The sequence below is a fragment of the Nycticebus coucang genome, chromosome 8 (genome assembly GCF_027406575.1).
Source record: "Nycticebus coucang isolate mNycCou1 chromosome 8, mNycCou1.pri, whole genome shotgun sequence".
Lineage (NCBI taxonomy): Eukaryota > Metazoa > Chordata > Mammalia > Primates > Lorisidae > Nycticebus > Nycticebus coucang.
This window is the reverse complement of record NC_069787.1, coordinates 84364807-84381275: the sequence shown is the minus strand read 5'-3', so window position 1 is coordinate 84381275 and position 16469 is coordinate 84364807.

The following is a 16469-nucleotide window of genomic DNA, read 5'->3' as shown; positions in this document are numbered from 1 at the left end:
TCATGATGTAAACAAAAAATTCCAGAAGGTTTAAACAATAATGTTTAGAAAATAGAACTGAAACAATACATATTCCTTTCTTCTCTCCTTCCTGAATAAGTTAGTCTGCTTCTTTTTTTCTTTCTTCTTTTTTCCACATTCCTTCCCTCCCCCTTCTCTTGGAGGTGGTGAAACTACAAAGGTAGCAGCAGAGAGATTTGAAAGCCAAGATGGTGACCAGCATGGTAGAGAAATTACATTCAGACAGAAAGACTGAGTACATAAATAACCATGCTGCAGATAATGAGAAGCAGTTTTCTTGATGACAGAAAAGGATTTTGTATGTAAGGAAAGAAAAAAAGCTGAAACTTAGGTACCAGATTGGAATTGCAAGTACTAGTAGAAAATCATGGGTATTTAATATATATGGGTATTTAAATTGTAACATATATTTTAGTATATTATATATATATATATACACACATAGGTAGATACAGAATAGTTACCGTTGCACATAGAATACACACATGTGTGTTTTCCTTCATATATGTCCCACCTCTGTACACTGAGAAAGCCCAGAATTGATTACAACTAAGTACCCAGATTTTAGTTTCCAAATATTATTCTCTCCTCCAGGATGCCCTAGATAAATAGTTAATTCCAAGGCTCAGGCAAGGAAATGATAAGACAGCCTGAAACATTTTCTTATGCCAGAAAGTGAAGAATTACTCAGTGAATGATAGGGACATGTCTAAAGGACATGGGAATCAATTTTGATGGTGCTCCTAACCAAACCTAGAATAATTTGATATTGAAATAATTATAATAATGCATTAAATCCATTGAATAAAATAGAAATCCATGAGCTGGTGGCTCATGCCTGTAATCCTAGTACTCTGGGAGGCCAAGGCAGGTGAACTGCTTGAGCTCACAAGTTCAAGACCAGCTTGAGCAAGAGTGAGACCCCCTCTCTCAAAATAGCCAGGTGTTGTGGCAGTCACCTGTAGTCCCAGCTACTTGGGAGGCTGAGGCAAGAGGATTGCTTGAGCCCAAGAATTTGAGGCTGCTGTGAGCTATGATACCATGGCATTCTACGAAGGGCAACAAAGTGAGACTCTGTCTCACTTTGAGAAAGAAAGAAAGAAAGAAATCCATGAGCCTACATGGATATAAATAAATGGAGGAACTTGGAAATGTCTTCCTATTAGTAGAATTCCAACTAATGAATGTTGCAGGAATGATGGCAATAGAAAATTACCATTTGGCAGCAACCATAATGATGGTTAATTCAGGCAAGAATCCTCAGTGGATACGAAGATTGAGTGGAGATTTTAATAAGATGCAGAATATTGGCATAGTTTGAGCTTTATCTTCCCACAAAATATTTACAAATTACGAATAGGAAAATGATTAGTTAATGTGAAGAAATCTGGCAGACACCAAATTGAGCAAGTGATAAAGATTGACATCTCTGGTGAGGGGACAGATCCACACCATGTGTCTCCTTGTGTAACATGGTGAGAAGAGAACAGTGGGACTTCTGTATTTTCCTCCCAGGAATATGTGTCTGAGTCCTGCTCTGAGAAAACATCAGTGGAATCAGACTGGGCTTCCTCCTACAGACCAAAAGGCTTGGACCCTTAGGGTCATGAAAGATAAGGAGACTGAAGGAACTTGACTATTAAGTGTAAAGTGGGCTCCTGCACCAGACAGGAAAGAGAAGTTGTTGAGACAGTTGGTAAAATCTGAAGTTAGTCTTTGGATCAGGTATTAATGTTATATCAGTGCTGATTTCTGATATCCTGGTTTAGACAGTTGTATACAGGTTATACAGAAGAGTGTCTTTGGTTTGGGAAGATTCACAAAAAAGGTTTTGGGAATTTGGTGTATCATGTTGCAAATTACATATTTATTAATTTTTTATTTTGAATAATATATAAGCATGTTACATATATACTATTATTTATTTATTTGTTATTGTTAATATTCCCAGAGAGTCTATAATTTTATCTTTCAGTCCTACCACTGTTGTTTTTTTTCAATTTAACAAATATTTCTAATTCTTAGAATTCTTTCTCACAACCTTTTCCATAGCCATCTGTTTTTGTTTTGCAAACAGTCTAGGTTCTTGATTCTCCCTTCAGTTCTGGACATTGGCAATTGAACATTCCACAGGTACTGCCCTGTCAGCCTGCTCACAATCAGACTTTCCATCTTGGTCTACACATCCATGTGTAACCATGTGGGCCACTGAGCACCAGCTTTCCTTCTGAGTAGGGTAGGCAGCCAGAGAAGAGTTTTAACAGAAAAGTGACATGGTCAAATATGCTTTTTTAAATAATTCCCATAGACTGTAGAAATACAGTGGAAGAAAAAAGAGAAGTAGGATGACCAACTATCTGAGTTTGTCCAAGGCTGAAGGGTTTCCTGAAACTGGACTTTCAGTACAAACAAGTAAGTACCAGGCAAACTGGAGTAAGCTGATTACTCTAGGTAGGAGACTATTTCAGAAGGTCCAGGTGTGAAATGATTATAGTTTGGACTAGCTATGTATGTAAAAGAAGATGACTATAAGATGTCAGATTCAATTTAAAATAAAAAATGGTTTAAATTGCACATGAACTTTATGGACACCCTGTATAATGGATATACTATATGGGATATAATGCATATGATATGCCATGTGAGGAATAGGGAAGATTCGCATGTTCTCAGACTGAGTACCAGTTAACCTGAATTAACATTTACCAAGAGACAAAGAGGACTGTGAGAGAAGCCATTTTAGACAGCAGGGGTAGATCAGGCACTCAGTTTTGGACTTGGTAAGCCTGAGGTGTCTAGTTGACATCTTAAAGCAGATATCAAATAGGCAGTGGAATACGTGAGTCTTGAGATCAAAAGAGAGAAGTTAAGACTGTAGATATTGTATATAAACTTTAAAAAGAAATTCACAAAGTGTAGATAAAGAATAAAAAAGGTTTGAGAACTGAGTCCTCATAATTCCAATAGACATTTGAGTCAGAACCAACAACAGAGAAGGAGAAAGAGCTGCCAGTGAGGTTGGAGGTGAACCAGGAAGCCAAGTCAAGATAGTTGCTTCAAGGAAGGTGAAGTGACTGCCCTTACCCAGTGGAATGTGAGGCCTGAGGATTGACCGTTGGATTTAGTTATAAAGAGGACATTGTGGATATTGATAAGATTTATTTTGGTAGAATGGTGGGGGCAAAATCTAGATTAAGAGGGATTGGGAGATAAGGAATTGGAGGCAATGAATATAAACAAATATTTCTAGAAGTTTACCTGCAAAAGGAATAGGAGAGAAAGGCAGTTGGTGGAGGGGGAAGCAGAGGGGGGTTTGCTGTTTTTTTTTTAAGATGTGAAAAATAACAGAATGTTGCTTTGCAGATGGGAGCAATGCAGCACAGAGAGGGGAAAGGGTGACTCAGGAGAGAAGGCAGAGAGTGGTGAAGCCATGTTCTTAAGATGGAGAGAGGACATAGGCTCTAGGCAGATTTTCTTTTTTTTTCCCTAGGTAGTGATTTTCAATGAGTGTGCCTCGAAAATTTTTAAAGATCATTAATTAATTATTTTTGAAAGAAGTTTCAAGTACAGTAAGTATATTCTTTTTTTTTTTTTACTCTTTTTTTTTTTTTAATCAAGATAATTTAAATGTGCTACAGAAGTTTAACTATGGGTTCAGGTGTGCTATGAGATAAAAAAGGTTGAAAAACACTGGCTGGGGCATTGGAAAAAGGAGCTACTCTCTCTGCTAAGAGTAGGGACAATTACTCCATCACCATAAGAAGGGTAGGTGAGTGGGTGGATCTGCTGGTGGGGGCACATGAAAATTCTCTTTTGACACTTCTAATTCTTGAGGAAGTAAGAAGCAAGGTAATCAGCTAAGGATAAGGATGGGGGAGACTATGCTGGAGGTTTAAAAAGACAGCAAGATATAAAATCATTGTTTTGTAGGGGGGCGAATGAAATGAGGGAAAGAGGACGGTTGCTGAGCAGCCACTTGAGGTTCCAGAAGTCATGGATTTAGAGAGACCAGTCAGCACTTTAAAACTTTAAGTTCCCTGAATTCTCTCTCTCTATATATATATATTTTCTATTTGTTCATCTTGATCCCTCTCAGTTTTGTTATCAATTTGGCAGAAACATCCGGTGGTCCTTGGTGACCCATTCATATTTGAAGTGAAGGGCTGGGTGGTTAATTCACATAAGTGAATGAAGAAACAACCTTTAAATAGAAAAGGCTAAATGAAAAAGATACCCAAAACTAGACACTTCATGGTCAAGTTTCAGAACACAAGAATGAAGAGGCAATCTTAAGAGCTTCGGATACAAAAAATAAATGAAAACAGTGGTAAAAGTTGTCACCTGCATCGAAAAAGTATCAGAATGTCACCAGCAACTCTGGGGGCTAGAAGACAAAAAGCAAGGTTTCAAAGTTCTAGAATTTAGAACCAGCTCGTTATGAGCACAGTGTAATGGTAGAATGAGCACACCTTTCCCAGCAAAACAAGGAGATAAATGAAGAAGACAGGGAGGAAAGAATGACTGCATCTCAGGAAAGCAATGAAGGGGAAGTTCAGGAAAGGGCTTACTTTATTTATTTTTCTTATTTTTGACAAGGAGTCTCACTTTCTTGCCCCTGGTAGGGTGCTATAGCGTCACAGCTCACAGCAACCTCAAACTCTTGGGTTCAAGCTATTCTCTTGTCTCACCCTCCCAACTAGCTAAGACTACAGGCACCCACCACAAAGCCTGACTATTTTTTAGAGATGGGGGTCTCACTCTAGCTCAGGCTTGTCTTGAACTTGTGAGCTCAGGCAATCCACCCACCTCAGCCTTCCAGAGGGTAGGCGTGAGCCACCATGCTCGGCCTAACAGCTTACTTTAATTACTCTTAATTGCCCACCTCTCCTAAGGTTCCAATATCTTTACCCCATGTCACTTTCACAATTGTTGCTTAAACAACTCTTTATTGTTTACCTCTCAACATCAAAATTCTGAACACTGTAACTTTTCCCCTTTTCTCCTCCTCTATGGCCTGAACTATTGAAAAAAATTCATATGAGGCTTGGTGCCTGTGGCTCAAACAGCTAAGGTGCCAGCCACATCCACCTGAGCTGGCGGGTTTGAATCCAGCCCTGCCCGCCAAACAACAATGATGGCCGTAACCAAAAAATAGCCTGGTGTTGTGGCGGGTGCCTGTAGTCCCAGCTACTTGGGAGGCGGAGGCAGGAGAATCACTTGAGCCCAGGAGTTGGAGGTTGCTGTGAGCTGTGATGCCATAGCACTCTACCCAGGGCGACAGCTTTAGGCTCTATCTAAAGAAAAGAAAAATGCATACGCTTAATTCCTCACTAATTTTTCACATCAAGTCTCTTTTATATTATCAAAAGTATTTAGATTTAACTATTTATAACTGGTTGCATTGTTTACATTACTCCTCACCTAAAATGCCTCTTTACTACAGAAGTTCTCTTCATCTCAATTTATTTTTCTTTTGGCCAAATCCTTGCAGCCATACTATGCTTTTCAGAAGAGTTCATGGGTGATATAATTTCCAAATCTTCATATGTCCAAAAATTTTTTTCTGTGACTTGCACACCTTGATAATATATAAAATATGTATAATTTCTAGGGTATTACATTTTATCCTACCAATATCTAAAACAATGCTTGGTTGACTGTTGTTATTGGATTAAAAGAGGGTGTGTATCCCTGGCCATTTAGTAGAATCCATGCCATGGCACAGACCAGGAACTAAACATGACTCCCAATATCAAGCTCTGCAAGTTACACGTCAACATTAACACACTCTTACCCATAACAATAAACATCCTAACACTGAACACTAAGAACTAGAGCCTGAATCCTGGCCACACCCCACCTCGAAGTCTAGGCCAAACAAAGTGCTATAACCCACCCTAATCCCCCAAAACTGCTTTGCACACAAATCCGCATCTCAGAGTTAGAGTTTCGGGGAGCCTAAACAGCTGACAGTACAAATGGCCTGAGAAAGCAAACTCTTGAAATGGGATTTTGGAGCTGATTACCTGTCGGCTAGCTGGCCAAGAGAACACTATTGCCAGCTGTAGATAGCCCCTGGCTGAAGCTGTGCAATTGTCAAATTTGTCAGTGGTGGAAAATGGAATTGTATATGGAGAGAGGACTTGCTCTGGTGAGTACAATGTGCCAGGCCTTTGGGGAGTAGAGAGAGAGAGAGAGTGATTATAAAGACAACAGAAATGGATGACTGTTGCTGGGAGCTATTGCAGCTTTGGAAAGAGATAGTGTGAAAGCTGAAAGCCAGAAGACCTCTCTGGCAGCATTTAAAGAGACTCATATCCCACACCCAGGGGGCAGACATGGCTGGGGGGCCAGGGCAGACACGGAAACCAGTAAGTAGGCTATTGCAACAGCCCTGGAAAGGGACAGATGTGGCTTGGCCCAGGATGCTAGTGATAGAACTGGGTTGAAGTAGTCAGATCCTGGCTACATTTTGAAGATATGCTCTAGTGTTTGTATTCATTTCCTGTTGCTGCTACAACAAATCTACTGGTTTAAAACAACACAAATTTATTCTCTTACAGTTTTGGAGGTCAGAAATCTGGAGTCTTATGGGGCTAAAATCAATGTGTCAGAAGAACTAATTCCTTCTGGGCGTTCTGAGGGGAGAATTCCTTGGTCTTTTCTAGATTCTATAGGCTACCTAATTCCTTGGATTATGAGCCACTTCCTCCATCTTCAATGCACATCCCTCCAACCTCTGCTTCAATCCTTATATCTCCTTTTTCTGACTCTGATCTTCCTGCCTCCTTTGTAGTTACGATGGGTTCGCTCAGATAGTCCCTTTGGCCATATATGAAAAGATACAAATTCACAGGTTCCAGGGACAGATTTGGGGAAGGGAGAGACATTATACAGGCTACTATGGGGTTGAATATGGGGTGTAAGAAAGGGAAGAGTCAAGAATGAACCCAATGTTTTGGGGCCTAAGCAACTGGATGGAGGGGGTGGCCATGAGCCTCAATGGGACAAACACAAAGCTCAAAGATTCAGCCTATTCTTTTTCAGAACCCAAGTCCTACAACTTCCTCCCAAAGGCTTTCCTGTGTTAAAAGATAATTTTCAGAAAAAGGTAAAAATCGTGACCCTCATACAGATGTAAAAATGAACATGTATCAAAGAGTTTATTTTACTTACAAGATAAAAGAAAAGAAGGCAGATGTTAAAACCAGTTTAAAAGAAAACTCTAAACAGCACAAATGTATATGGAATAAAGGAATATTAAGATTAATGTAAATGAGAACAAAATTGAGTTTTCCACAATGGGGAGGAAGTCAACTAAAATCACTACCAGAGGGTGGCGTCTGTGGCTCAACAGAGTAGGGCACCGGCCCCATATACCGGAGGTGGTAGGTTCAAACCCAGCCCTGGTCAAAAAAACTGCAAAAAATAAATAAAAATAAAAATAGATAAAAAATAAAATAAAATCTCTACCAGATAAGACAGCATTCATACACCAGTTACTTAAAACTTACAAAGAGTTGCAAATAACTCAAAGGCAATAAACAGATCTAGAATCTGATAACCCAGAAAGGTATACTATAGAAGGTACAAAGTTTTCTATTGAAACACAAAGAATTTTTTTTTTCTGCACTTGATTTTTCTGACAAAAGTATTCAACATGTAAGTCTCAAGGAGGGTAGAGTGAGTTTCTGGCAGGAGGAGAATGAGAAAGGCGTCTAGAGGCAAGATCCAAGAAAGGACAGGCAGAAAGAAAAAGAAAAATAACAGATTTTAATATGAACATTTTGCATTATATTCATTATAATACTTTTTTAACTTGTTAGTCTTTATAGAGAAGTTGTTATGGACTCAAAGTTTGTCCCCTCAAAAGTTAATGCCCTAACCCTCAGAGTGATTTTATTAGGGGATGAAGCTCGTAGGAGGTAATTAGGCTTAGGTGAGGTCACAAAAGTGGAGACCCCATGATGGAAGAGAGACTGGAGCTCACACTCTCTCTGACTGCACACACACACACACAGGAGGTCCTGTGAGCATGCAATGACATGGTGGCCACTATCACCAGGAACTAAATCTGCCTGCACCTTGATGTTGGACTTCCCAGACTCTAGAACTATAAAAATAAATTTCCATTATTTAGGCAACCTAGTCTATGGTATTTTGTTATGGTAGCTATAGCAGACTAATTTAGAGGCTATTGTTTTGTTTTTGTTTTTTTTTTTGTTGTTTGTTTGTTTGTTTTGGCCCAGTCACTATGTAATCAGCCACCTGGTGACATTTAATATTCCACTCAAATATCATTAGACCAGACTGAATACAAACCAACATAACTCTTCTACTTTTCAGGCCAGTGTTGCTTTGAAAATAAGAAAGCATTCCTTTTGCGGAGGTCTTCTCCAGCATACACCAGTCCTTCATTGTCTGTGGCAAAATTGGAGGTACAATGACTTGTATAAATAAGTAAAGTAGGAAAAATAATTTTCCCTCTACCCTTCGAAGTTCTGGGCAGGAACACCCTGTAACAAAAGGCAGATTAACAAGAGAAAAACAAAGAGAAGTTCATTAACAATATATTTCATATATGCATGGGAAAAAATTCAGGGAAAAAGTAATTCTCAAAGAAGTAGCTTAGAACTCCAATAAGGAAGCACCTTCAATAATAAATTATTAGCGAAGTATCAAGACACAAGAAAAGGACCTTGAGTGTTCAGTGACAGCAAATTGTGGGATGACATATAAGCAGGAAATTTATGGTAGATAAAAGCTAGTTAGTAAAAGTTTATTATGCAGATCCTTCTGGTGCCATCTGCAGGCCAATGAGGGTCGGAAGTTGTCTTCGATCTTTGTCCTTCCTGATGGAGAGGGGAAAAGGGACATCTTTGTAAAGTTTTGCCCTGCTTTTAGGTAAACAGGGAAAGAGCACAGAACCATTCTTGTGTCTACTTCTTCTCAATTACCCCCAGCTGAAAGTAATCCTTTTGCCAAAGTGCCATATTTTGGGGTGGCATATTCTGCTATCTTTCACTAATAAGTTTAGTAATATAGTATAAATTTAGGCCTATATGGCCTCTTTTCCCCCATCTCTTCTTCTAATCCAATTAGCATGCGTGAATGAGACAGAGAGAGACTACTGTGTTAGTAACATTTGCAGAGCAGGAAGATAAAATCTGGAACCAGAAAGCTGTGTTTGGAGGAAAAGCGTTTTCCTCTACCTATTTAGGTTCAAGGTCTGCAGATTCACAACAAATTAACAGGAAAAAAAAAAAAGACAGAATTTGTTTATTTGAGGGAGGCTTCAGATAAATTGGCTCCCCCAAACATCTGCTATGGAAGAACAAATGGAAGGTGTGGCAGTTTCAGGTAAAGGTTGTCTAAGCAATGACTCCCTGTGGTGATGTCTTTTCTGCCTATAAACCTCCTAGCAAGGGGACTTATGGTGGCAGTATTTTTCGGGGTGTCTTTTTTTTTTCTTTTGAGACAGGGTCTCACTATGTCACCCTCGGTAGGGTAGAGTGCTATGGCATCACAGCTCACAGCAACCTCCAACTCCTGGGCTTAAGCAGTTCTCTTGCCTCAGCCTCCCAAGTGGCTGGGACTACAGGCACCCACCAGGATGCCTGGCTATTTTTTGTTTGCAGTTGTCATTGTTGTTAACAGGCCCGGGCTGGGTTCGAACTCGCCAGTCTCGGTGCATGTGGCCAGCACTGTAACCACTATGCTATGGCGCCGAGCCACAGGATATCTTTCTTAAGTCAGCAAAGGAAGTTTAGATAAGTGTGTGTGTGTGTGTGTGTGTATGCACAAGTATATTCCTGCATCTGCTGTTTGTTTAGATGTTTTCAGCTTAAAATAATCTTTATGCATTTTGGATCCCCACAAGTATAAAGCTATTCTTCCTGTACATGATTTTTCAAAAGGCCTTTCGTATCTGCAATTTTAATCAAAGATCCAGAGGTGAGAAAAATACATCCAAGTGCCCACACTCTGGAGTGAAGTGCAGACTTGCAGAAAGATGGCAGATAAAGCCGAGCATGGTGGCTCACGCCTGTAGTCGCCGTGCTGTGGGAGGCCGAGGCGGGTGGATTGCCTGAGCTCAGAGGTTCAAGACCAGTATGAGCAGCAGTGAGCCAGAGTAAGACCCCATCTCTACTAACATCAAAAACATTGCCAGAGGAAGAAGAAAATGAACAACAAAAAAAAGAGTACTTCAAACGAAGAAGAATGAACAAGGAAGCTGAAATTAAAAAAAATAATAAAGAAAAAAAGAAGAAAGATGGCAGATAAATTGGTTCTTGCCTTTTAGTTCATCACCTGCCACCAGGCTGTATGTAAGAGAAGGATGGGAATAGGAATGAAGATGGAAAAGGGATTTCTTAAAGGAAAGAGTTGTTTCTCCCCTCCCCTCAAGTCTGATAGGGGTCCTCCAAGAGTGCCACTGGGAGGGCTTGGCCTGAGTCCCCTGGTACTGATGGAGTGCAAGAGTGAAGAGAGCTGCTAAGGTCTTCTGGGAGCCCACTCAAGAGGGTGGGGTCAGCAGGGCAAGAACCTGTGCAGGTGGGGAGCCATCGTAAGCAGTTGGCTTGAGGCCATGTCACACTTGTCACAGAACGGTATGCCTGTGGGGTGTTGTCTCCAGGGCATTCACCAGTGTCACCCTTGTCACAGAATAGTAGGCCTATGGGGTGGTGTCTCATGGAACATGTCTGAGAAAGAGTCAGCATTAGGGCATCTGACCCATCCAGAGAGCATCAGCAATGTTTTTCTGCTCCTTTATTGCTCTTCTCTCTTTACGACACCCTGGGTGAGTCAAGAGTGACATAGTGAGTAGAGAAGGATGAAGAGTAGGAAGAAAACAGTGAAGAAGCCAGCTACATTCCCCTTCCCCTTGGAATTTCCTTATCCCAGCCAGGGTAGGCTTCCATGACTCCACCTTGTCCATACCCCTGCCTGCCCAGCTTGCACTCCTAGTTTTCTGACCCCTCTCTGGTCAAAACACAGGGGATGGGGTCAGGAAACAGGTAAGGGACAGGAAAGAGATTGGATGCCAGAGACTTCCCTAATGCATTGTTTCCAAGGTTGGCAGGTGTTCAAGACCGACTCTGTCTATACAGGGCATTTTGAAGGATTTTGGGGACTTTCACACCACACATCCTCTGCGATCACTGATGTGATGCACTTTCCAGACTGCTTCTGATGATCCCATTCAATCACTCGTTCTGAGAGATCACCTCCACAAATCTTTTGAGTTCCTATAGGCCCTCGAGCAGCCCCTTGGACAAGTCCTTTTAATATATCTCTTTCCATCCCAAGGCACCAAGTACAGCAATATTCGTCAAACTTCCCAGCTCACTTTCAGGACCTGTGTGGATTTCTTTGCTAGGTGTGTCCACCCAAGGGCAGTCTATTCTATGAGGGCACCCAGCTTTAGGCCTGCATCATTGCCAAAGAGAGGGGAGTTTACAGATACAGTTTGGACCTGCAGTCTTGGGTGTCCACACACAAACATAGTCCTTTCATGTTGCAGGGAAGAACCAAGGACAGGAAGAAAATATGGATGGAGCCAGGGGTCCATTTATTCTATTACCTCTGTCTGTAAATGTTACAGGCAGGTGGGGTAGGACAGGGGACTGAGATGTCCCCAGCAGCTCAGCAGAAGGAACAACAGGTGCTAAGATCCTGAAGTGAGAGAGAGCATTGTGTATTCTGGGGATGGGAAAGAGAGGGAAGAAGCCTTGAGGATGGAGGTGGGGCAGATGAGGCCCCACACACAGCTCTATAAGCCTGCCAAAGACTTTGATCTTATCACAGAGTGGTTTAAGCAGATGGACAGTATAACAGACTGGCATTTTAGAGATATTCCTCTTGCTGCTCTGTGTCTGGGGGCAGAAGGGAGGATGCCATGAACAGAAGCTCAAGGAAGTGTTGGGGTGTTGACATGATAGTGAAAGATAAGAAATAGTGACCTAAAGCAAGCTGAAGAAAGGCCACTAGAAATGAGATGATGGCCCATCAGGTCACTCCAGTGCTGTCCCTGTGCACCTTCCAGCTTCCTGTGTGCCCTTAATAGCCATTGTCCCATAGGAGGTTCATAATGACTCTAAGAAAAGGGAGGCTGTTAGTATATGCAATATACTTAAAGAAAAGAGCAAAAAGGCAAAGTGTCTGGAGCCTGGGAACTTTGTCACAGCTTCAAGCTTAGGCTAGCCAGTGAATTAGTGTACTTTGATTACAATGTATTTTCCCAATTGGATGGTAAATTCCATGACACTCACCTATGGTGTTTGTTCTATTCATCCTATATCACTAGCTCCTGGCAAGGAGCCCAGCACAAAGTAGGCCCCCATAAATATTAATTTAATGAATTATCTTTCTTATTACTGCATAACAAACCACACCAAAATTCAAATGGCTTCAAGTAAATAAAAACATTTATTTATTTTGCTCATAGTTCAACAATCAGGGACTGCTTATCTCTCTTCAATGTGGTATCATCTGGGACAACTCAGCATGAGGCTGGAATATCTGCTTCCAAGATGGCTCACTGTCATGGCTGGCAAGTTGGTGCTAGCTGTTGGCTGGGAGCTCAGCCAACACTGTGGGCTGGGGGCTTTGGTTCATCTACACATAATCTCTCCACAGTCTGCTTGGGCTTCCTTATAGCATGGTGGCTGTGTTCCAATGTCTCTAAAAGTGTTCCCTTTTAGATCCAGCCTCAGAAGTCATAATGCGTCCTTCCACTCTAGTCACAAGCCTGAATGGATTCAAGGGTATGGCGCTTAGATCCTTTTCTCTTGAATGGAAGAGTGTCAGATTCATTAAAAGGATAACATATGAGATGGGAGATATCAGAGTGGCTATCTTTGGAAAAATACATCTAATCTGTCTCATGGATGAGTAAACACTATCACTTCCTAGGGGACCCAGTATTTGAACTGAAGTTCTATTTAGTACATTTTGTTCAAAGATGAAAGGTTATATGTCACACATTCTAGGAAGACTCCTCTTTAACCTGAAGAAGATAAAGAAGTAGATTGGAGGCTCGGTGCCTGTGGCTCAAGGGCTAAGGCGCCAGCCACATACACCTGAGCTGGCGGGTTTGAATCCAGCCTGGGCCGCCAAACAACAATGACGGCTGCAACCAAAAAATAGCTGGGTGTTGTGGTGGGAACCTGTTGTCCCAGCTACTTGGGAGGTGGAGGCAGGAGAACTGCTTGAGCCCAGGAGTTGGAGGTTGCTATGAGCTGTGATGCCACAGCCCTCTGCCCAGAGTGACAGCTTGAGGCTCTGTCTCAAAAAAAAAAAAAAAAAAAAAAAAGTAGATTGGAGAGTTAATTGACAGTTATGGGGATAATTCACTTATTTATGTTAACTATCTGCTTCTTCAACCAAAATGTAGTCTCCATAAGGAAATTCTATTTCATATACTATAGGTATATATGTTTATAAAATTGTATATATATTTCATATATAAGATTTTATATTACATTTATACATATATATGTATACATATATGGTCTCCAGTGCTTAGCCCAGAGTTCAGCACATAGCAACTGTGCAAAGAATTCTTGTAGAACCAAATAAATGAAACGCCTACTTGGTGCTGCTAGAGGAAGTGTCATTTGATGAGGGAGGTGCTGCCACCTTCTGGGCCCTGGGGCATTGCCAGCCATTTCAACTGTCAACTTGCAAACGGTCTATGAAACTAGTGTATGGTGCCCCATGATCACATTAATGTACACAGCTATGATTTAATAAAAAAAAACAACTGTCCACTTCCCCTCTTGGGAAGAATACACCCTCTCTTACCTTAGCCACTGTCAATTTACAAGGCCTTCTGCTAATGGTTGGTTTATTTGTTTTTTAAACAGACCTTGCCTCCTACATTGATTCCCCTTTAAGCAATGAGAATTCTGAGGACCAGAGAAGCTACTGAACAGAGCATCTCTCCATGACCAACCTGCATGCTGGCTGTGCGTCCTGTGCCTTGCTGTGGCTGCTCTGCCCAGCGTCCTTGAGCGTCCTACCTGAATCCAGGAGCCCCTCCTTCCTGCCTATCTTACCGCAACTCTTTGCAGTTCTGGACACTCTTGGTCTCTTCCACCCTCAAAATACCTTCTTCCCTCCATGTCTTCCATGACTAATCATTCTCCAGGTGTTCACCCCTCTCTGGCTGCAGCTTCTCTAAAGTCAGTCTTCTCCTAGGTCTAAGCCCGATTCTCTCCAGGGCACCTGAAGAGCAGCTCTGCTCTCAGACTCAGTTCCCACCTGCAAATGTGGGACCAGCCCACAACTCTCCTCAGCTCCAGAGCCCATGACTTGGCCCTTTGAAGGCCAGCCTGCCCAAGCACCTTGCACACTCTTGTCCAAAATCAGCCTGCCATCTCTCCCTCCAACAGCAACCAGCCCCTTCTCTCTCTCCTACTGCCCAGCTTAGGCAACTGCACCGCCTTGCACCTCCAAGTTCACTAAGTATTTTTCAGTGGTTACATCAACAGGTGCACCAGGCACTTTGGCATATATTACTCTTATAGATGGTGTCTTCCTCCTCAGGAAGCAGGACTATCGGGACAGACTCTCCTCCTCTGCCTCCTCCTCTGTGCCCTGACTATAATGATGCTATACTTGCCCCTGATTAAAGCTCTTCAATAGGGTGGTGCCTGTGGCTCAAAGTAGTAGGGCGCTGGCCCCATATGCCAAAGGCGATGGGTTGAAACCCAGCCCTGGCCAGAAACTGAAAAAAAAACCTTCAACATGGAACCCAAACTCCTTGCCTGGCATACACTTTTCACAATCTGGCTCCGGCCTGCCATGCAAAATCATATCCCAGCTTCTGCCCATCCACCCTGCCCTCCAGTCACACTGCCCACGACATGCCATCCATGCCTCTGTGCCTTTGCCCAGCCTCTGTGCATTTGTCCACTCTCTTCCCTCTCTCTAGAATTCCTGTCTCTCATTTGCTCACGTCCAAAGCCTCCCATCCTCATTGTACAAATGAAGAAACCGAGGCTTAGAGAGCTGACACAACTTGTCCAAAGTTGAATGGGTAGTGGAGTCAGGGTTCCAAAGGATGACTACCTGAAACCAGCTCCTTTCGCTGCTCTGCAGCATCCAGGCTTTATTCCAAACCTCGGTTTTCCCAAATAGAAAACAGGGAATGAAATGAAAGACTGTGAGCTCCTCTAGTGCTGACTTGCCCCAACCAAGATGTCTTGATTCTGAGATGCTCTGAGGCTCTCTAGTGGTGACCTGGGGGTACTGAACCCAGCTGTCCAGGCCCCCAGCCTGCTACTTGGTGGAAAATACTCAGGCCAGCCCGCTATGGCCTCTGGGGCTGCTTGCATTCTGCACTCCGCACTCTGAACTGAGAACACTATTACCAGTGGGTGACATGGCCTCCCTCCTGCCTTTGACTTTTCCAGTTTCAATTCTGTGTTGGTTTTCTATTGCTATGTAGGAAAATGCCATAAACTTACCAGCTTGAAAGAACACATGCTCCTTAGCTTGCAGTACTATAGCTCCAAGGGTCTGCAGACATGCTCTCACAAAGCTGAAACTGGGCTGCATTCTCATCTGGAAACTGAAGAGAAATCCTCTTCCATGTTCATTCAGATTGGGGATAGGATTCAATTTCCAAGGCTGTAGGCCTGAGGTCTCTGCTTCCTGGCAGGCTCTCAACCACTCTTAGCTCCTTGTGGCCACCCACAGTCCTTCTTATGTGACCCCCTCCATCTTCAAGTCAACAATGATGTGGCAAATTCCCCTTGTGCTGTTAACTTCTCTAATTTTCTCTTCTGTCACTAGTTTGAGAAAAATCCTTACTTAGATCAGGCCCACCAGGTAATATCTATATCTATAGCTATATATATATGTTGTTGTTGTTGTTGCAGTTTGGCCCAGACTGGGTTAGAACCCACCACCCTCAGTATATGGGGCCGGCACCCTACTCATTGAGCCACAGGTGCCACCCTATTTTTTTTGTTTGTTTATTTGTTTTAGAGACAGAGTCTCACTCTATCACCCTGCCGTGGCATCACAGCTCACAGCAACCTCTAACTCCTGGGCTTAGGTGATTCTCTTGCCTCAGTCTCCCGAGTAGGCTAGGACTACAGGTACCTGCCACAACGCCCAGCTATTTTTTGTTGCAGTTTGGCTGGGGTTGGGTTCAAACTCACCATCCTCGGTATGTGGGGCTGGCGCCTTACCCACTGAGCCACAAGCGCCGCCCCCTTAGTATCTATATTTTAAGATCAACTTAATTGCAACTTTAATTACACAGGCAAAATCCCTTCACAGCCATGCCTAGATTAGTGTTTGATTGAATGATCAAGTGACAGGAATCTTACTGAGCCATCTCTAGAAGTCTGTCAATTACATTCTCATTCTTCAGGTGTTTGCTAAGGCCTGCTCCACACCTAATCTGCACTCAGTAGTGCTGGGGAAGCAGAGTC